Below are 7,422 nucleotides of genomic sequence, written 5' to 3' on the forward strand. Positions count from 1 at the left end.
TACTTTAAACGATGAATCTTGCGTTGACACTGATGGTGGCAACACTTTTTGGAAAAGTCTTCCAAGAGACATTTGTCAATTCAGCCATTATGGAATTCTTTATGAAGGTATGGCTAATAGAATCACTGACAATCACAATATTGTTTATTCATTAACCACTCAGGAAATCACATTTGCGCTTATGCAAAAATCAAAAAAATATGTTTGTGGATATGAAATTATCGTAACTGAACATCCCAAATTGTTTATTTTCGAGACTACTAAAAATAATGTTTTTACTATTACAAAAAAACTTTCTATGAACAATTTGGATATATTCGCTTACGTTAATTCAAAATTTGTTTTCGTCGAAAAATATATTCGAAGTCAAATTACAAGTTTGTACAGAGATGTAGTTTTGCAACGCTGCAAACAAGAGCGAGAAATTCTTAAAAACGCTTTAGCAATTGCTAATCAGTCACCAGACCAATTCGCTTATAATCTAATGAAGGGCCCTGGTTATATGGCGGTTGCTGCAGGTGAAGTTGTTCATATTGTAAAATGCATTCCAAGTGATGTCAAGGTCTTGCCCGGAGACGAATGTTACGCTGAGCTTAAAGTCAGCCATAATAACGTAACTAGGTTCATGACACCAAAAACCCATATCTTAAAGAGTCATGGAACTCTGGTTGATTGTAACTCTCTGTTACCAACCTATTACTACTTCAATAATAATTGGTTTAAGTTTCTACCTCGGCCAGTTGATGCAAGAGATCCGGAAGTACTTAAACCTTTCACTGAAATGACGTGGAAATACCAAGACATCCCAACGTTAGCGACAAGCGGAATCTACAGCGAACAAGATCTGGAAAAACTATTAAACCGAATCATGTACCCGTTGGAACAACCCGCTGTAATTAATGATGTAACAAGAGAAATTCGTGGCCACACTCTACGTGATCATGAGGTTGCCATTAATAAACTGCTCAATGAGAAAGTATTAGAGAAATTGGTCATTGGAACCTGGAAGCGTATGTGGGGAAAATTTCTAACTTTCGGCACTGTAAGTGCCGGAATAATGGCTATCCTAGTCATCATACAAGGAGTCAAGATGTTAGCTGATATCTTGATCAACGGAATGGCGCTTCATCGCATATACGGATGGTCGTACCATTTGCTAGCAGCAATTTGGAACAGCTTAACGACCTTCCTATTACATTTAGCACCAACCAGTACGACTACTACTATTAATCAAGATGTTGAAGCACAACAACTTCAGCCCTCACCCAGCTGCCCACCGAAAGAAAATCCATATGTTCCATTGCCTACTGAAGAACAACAAAGATCAAAACCTTTGCCTATACAATCTGACAAAAATACCTTGGGATTCGTCCCCTAGTTGGGCTATAAGCGGATCATAACTAATTCTGTATTCCGTTTTATTATTCATCATTTTTTTTTTGTATGTTTGCAAGTTCCAAAACTAATCTCTAGATATAACGATTACTTTTCCTCGTTATACTCCTCAAGTAACCGTTTATCTGTGGGGGTGTAACGTCGGATAATTAATGGTACAATTTTTTTTAATTATTTTTTTTTTCTATTACGAATTTAATGGTTCAAACTGCACAATTTCGAGAAACGAAAATACGTTGGAAAGTTTCTCATCTCAAGGTTTCTACAAATTCCAAGAGAAGACAAGCTGACCAAATATTTTGCGATTAGAAAATAGGTATAAGAAATTTTACGACTTTGTTATGTGCGTCCATATGCTTAAGATGTCCTTGTGTTAACAGCATGGGCTGTCGACGCCCAAACCCTAAGCGGAATGTAGAAAAAAAAGAGAAAGCTCCTCTCATGCGTTTTCCACTGAGTTTTTATTTTTCCGTTTAGCTTAGTCATCAAAAGTTAAAAAATTATTTTATTCTATTACATAGTTTGTGCAGTTAGATAAATTAAGTCGTACGATTTATCATTTAAGCTACGTTTCAATTAAGTTTAAAGATGTGAATAAATAACATTTGAGAATTAAATATAACTCTCAAATTGTTATTTATATATATATTTAGTAACAAATAATAGATAATAGTTAAATAATAAGTATGTTAAGTCCTTGCACGGTAAGAAAGGGGTACTTTTATACGCGATTTGGCATGAGCAACTCCATCTGTCTTAAAGAAACTGTACGTTCTCCTAATGCGGGAAAATTTCCACCAATCAGTTTTGGAGTTTTCATGCCCAAATCCTTCAGAGCCCCTTGCGGCCTTATTTTGAAAGAGAGCGCATCACGAGGGAATGTGTTAAGTAAGGGGCGAACTGTTCGCCACTGCTACGCCACCCGCAGCAAGAAGTGCCACGCTCAAAAGATACACTCTCTTTCAAGAAGCCCAAGGATTCTATTACGAACACGATCAAAGTTTCCATTAATCGTTTAAAGGACTATATAAAAGTAAGTTTTATTTCCAATACTAATTTTTATTTCTTCACCTTACACAATCCATTTTCCCAATTCCGTATCGCTCGGTCCTCTCATTGAAAAACGAGTTGGATAGAGTTGATACAATAGTTTAACGCTCAGAACTTGGATCATTAGGATCTTTATAGGTCTGAGTGGAATCTATAATTGATGATTCTCTGTGCCTTCTGAAAAGATTGGCGCTAGAATAATCGATTTGGATTCAGGAAATAGAAAAACATCCACGCCGTGTGCATCAAATTTTTCTGTATTTTAGCCAACACCAATCTTTCCTTACCCGGGTAAAGTGAGAAATCACAGCCCAAAAAGGATTTGAAATCTTCACCTCACGAAAAGTGAGACGTAACATGTTAAACTCAATCATTAAAAAATAATAAAAGTTCAAATATTTATTTTCACGTTTTATTTTATATTAATCCTTATCTCAAGCATTATATTGAACTAGACGTTTATATGATTTTATATTCAAATTTTAATGTGTGAAATTACTAGATGGCTAGCGATTTTACACGAGCTACAGTGCCTTGTGTTTTGAGCTGTAAAATTACAACACTGGGGCTAGTAAAATCACTAGACTATTGCGATTTCACTGCTCTTGGAATAGGTCCGATTCGTGTCCAACTATCAGACTAGTGATTTCACAAAAACATTTTTTAGAGTGTAGCTTCTGATACTGAAAAATATTAAACAATAATGAAATTCAAATGTGAAATGTGAATATTCAAAACTATACATTTTTTAAATGATTATTTTAGTTAAATTATTCAATTATTAAATTCTAAATCAGATAGACAAAAGACATTAGCGAATTTGTAGATGTTACTCATAATTTAGCTCACCCACAAAAATAATTTAATTCACTATTCTGTGAAAATTGTTCTATAATGTATTATTGAAACAAAATTATGTATTAACAACTGCTTTTTGGTTATAATCAAATTATTGGTATCGAAGACGTTAGTTTATAATAATATTTTGGATGTCCATGTTGGAAAAAAAGTTCATTTCGGTGTTATGATATGAGGGAATATAGTGTAATACCAAGAAAGAACATCAAATGTAATGGAAAGAAAGTGGAAACAAAATTTGGAAGAAAGTAGTTCGAAAGATAAATTTTGTAATGATGGATCGAAGGGAAATAGTGATAGATGGAAAAATCACTTAATTTTAATTGTATTCAGCAACGTTTCGTCAGCACATTTGCTGACCTCTTCAGGCTTTATTAATAAAAAAAAGACACAACAAATTATTAACAATAGAGTTTTTACAAGTAATTTTAAAAGTATATAGTTATAAGTATATAAGTCTACCTGATTTCTCTCGTAGTCAAATTATTATAGGCTAAAACGAATAAATCGTAGCACAGTCAAAATTAAAGTGAGAAATAAAGTATTTCAACTCATATATATAGTCTTCATCTATTCTCCTTTCCTCATCGAACTTAATAAAGGCTTATAGGTGTGACTAAGATATTGTATATCCTCTTTTCTATTTAACGTATTTTTATGTAAGCCAATGTGTAACATTTCGGATATTCTTCGTTTCTTATAATTCTTTTCATAATCCAATATCTTAGCTTTTTTCCAGTCAAATTCATGTGAGAATGTTCTTCTATGTGTAGCTACTACTGTATCTGAATCAATATTTTTTTTTCTTTTGTGTTCGGTTAATCTAATTTTTAATGAACGTTTACTTTCACTGAACATTGTTAGCAGTTAAAACTGTAGACAATACCAGTGTTGTCTAATAAATCAGATTTGTCTTTTCCTAAACGGATAAACTCTTGTAATGGTTTTTGTAATAACGGGATAGGCATAATGTTATGTTTTTTTAACACAGATGAACATTTTTTTGAAGATGTTGCAATTATTTGGAATAGTGACTATAGGTAGTTTTTGATTTATTAATTTTTTAGAATTATTCTTCCCTTTTTTATATTTGCTAATCCGTTTGTGCACGTATTTTTTAATAAATATAAATAGATAATTATTCTTTTTCAGGATATTAGTAACTATTTTTAAATTGCGAGAAAGAAATTTTTTGTCAGCAAGTAAAAACACCCGGTCAACTAAATTTGAAACTATATTTACTTTATGATGAATTGTATGTTCTGAGTTAAAATTCAAAATTCTGTCAATTTGTGTTGTTTTCCTAAACCAGTCAAATTCTAATTTATTATTATTTCTGATTAATTTTAAGTCAAGAAATGGAATAAAATTATACTTTTCAATTTCAAACGTAAATTGTAGTCTATTATGATAAGAATTGAACGGCTCGATAACTAAATCAATTTTATCTTTCGGAACGCACATCAAAGTATCATCAACATATCTGTAATAGAAAACAGGATTAATTTAATATTCATTCCGCAACACGCTCAAGCAATGTTTTTCTAACAAAGGAACCACCATAAACCGACCTTACTTATTTAAATAATTTTGGGATATGTTGTAGTACTTGAAAAAAAATTAGATACGTGTTTTTTTTTATCGGCCCATAAGGGCTTTTAAGGGGTGAAATTCACTCTGAAAATCAACCCCTAAAATCAGTTTTTTTAATATTTCTCAGCATCAAATGAATATTTTTGAGTAAACTCAATGTTAAAAAATTTCTTATAAAAAGGCGCTTTTAAGGACATAACATTTATACCGAAGGGTTGCTACCCCCTTTATAATAGGGGTAAATACGCTATATTTTGTACTGTTTTACGACATGTAATATAGTAAATCAGCTCGAGTGTTTTAAAAATCGCACTGATAATGAGAAAATACCAAAATTAAATTGACGTGTTTCCGGATTTGAAAAAAAATATATTTAAGGGGTGTTTCACCCCCTAAAGATCACCCCCGTCAAACTATCAGCAGGTTAATTCATCTAACCCTGGGATAAACAAGTTTAGTCGTTTGTTATTTCTTGAAATAATTTAATCCTATGCATGAGCGAGATACCTCAACTAACATACCTGCCTCTAACCTCCCAAACCCCCATAAACCACCGTTACCGAACCACATGCAGGTTAACCCACCTAATCCTGTGAAAAGCAACTTTAGTCGTTTGTTATTTGTTGAAATAATTGAATTTTACACCATAAGCGAGTTATCCCAGCTGAATGACATACCTCTTATCCACCTACCTCTAACCTATCTAACCCCCACCCTTATAAACCGCCCTTACCGAACCACATGCGGGCTAACCTTATATAAATAGCGAAAAATAAATGTATTTCTTGAATAACATTCATGTTGCATAACAATATGTCCCAAGTATTATAAATTTTATGTAATAATTTTTTTTTTTTTCATTATAAATACAAAAAAGATAAAAATAATTAATTACGGCTTATAAATATAAGATTTTAGACTAAAATAAATTATAAATAATTATTAACTATTTTGTTTTTTCGAAATTAATAATAACAATTATAGTATCAGCTTTTTTTTAAATATTATTTACATTGTATTATACATACATATAGCTGTGTATAAAAGCTACATATAGCTGTGTATAAAAGAGTAATAATAATAGTTATTATTTTTTAAACATAAAGTTAATTCGTAATGAAGAAAAATAACAAGTAATAACAGTTAAAAATTATTAATTTCAAAAGTGGAAGTTTAATATAGTTATTATGTCTTTTTTAATCATTTACAATTTGTCAATGAGAAAAGAAATTATAACAAATAATTGATTTTATTAATAGTTATAAATAGTTATTATAGTCTCAATTCCTATACTTATAAACTATTTACTTTTTTCAATTTTCACTTGTGGTTTAGTTTACTTTTTGTTGGTACTTTACTTTGCTGTACATTTTATCTTATTCACAATTTTGTCTTATCAATGGCTCGAAGAAGATAAGTTATATCAAATCTACGCCCCTTACGATAATAAGACATCCGATACATATTTCATTATTCATAGTAGTTGAAGAAAAGTTAAGTATTTAAAAAGTTAAAGTTTTTTTATAGTGCTGAATTTATAAATAAACTTATTTCTATATTTACATACAAATTTCCCGAACACGAAAATATAGTACATACCAAGAAGAAAAGTTTTTGTCTACTACGTAAGTATTTATGTCACTTATCATATATAATTTTATTCAAATATTTTGATTTGTAAACATGTGAAATATAACTGTTAAAAACGTATGATCGAATTCTATCTATAGACTAGGTTTTCTTTTGTCTTTTGTAAAATTATGCAACTGCAAAAAAGAGTATTTATATCTTGATTTTGTTTTAGATTAAAACATGAAGATCAATCCTTTGAACGTAGTCAATTTATTATTAGCATATTTTCAAAGTTTACAAATACCAGATAGCGAGATTAATTTCAAAGAAATTAAATTGTCATAAAGAAATATTAATAGATGCCCTGTATGAGTTTAATAATATTGATATGATTGTTGAAGAGACGTTAGATTTTCATGAAGATTATAAAGATACTGATGCTAAAATAATCGAAGATGAAGTTCAACATTATTTTCCTGATCCTGATTTTGCACCAACAAATCAGTGCACAAATGATGATGAAGAAATCACATTTGATTATAAACAAAGAGCCGTAGAATTTTGCAGCAGCGGAAAAAACAAAAACTTAAAACTGGATATTGTACAACATAGATTCAAAAAACACAGTCCGACAAGATTTTTCACAAGCAAACTATACATGTTTCCCCGAAGAATTTTTGGCGCTGAAACCAAATCCGGCCTCAGAATTTCTGCAACACATCAGCATTTTGAGATATCCTAACCTAAAAGTGCGAAAATAGCGATTTTTGCCTATATTTGAGGTTATGTATCACTAGAACATTCTCTATACACAAAAAGCTATAAACGACATCTTAAAGTAGCAGCCTAGATCTTTCAAATGCCGTTGAGTTTGCTCAAATAGCTTATTTTTTCTTTGAGATATTGTATTTTAAAGTTTTTCGATTTCATAAATATTGTACCTCTCAGAACATA

Source organism: Phymastichus coffea, unplaced genomic scaffold, assembly GCF_024137745.1.
Source record: "Phymastichus coffea isolate CEN01 unplaced genomic scaffold, Cenicafe_Pcof_1.1 PCOF00049, whole genome shotgun sequence".
In the NCBI taxonomy this organism is placed as follows: domain Eukaryota; kingdom Metazoa; phylum Arthropoda; class Insecta; order Hymenoptera; family Eulophidae; genus Phymastichus; species Phymastichus coffea.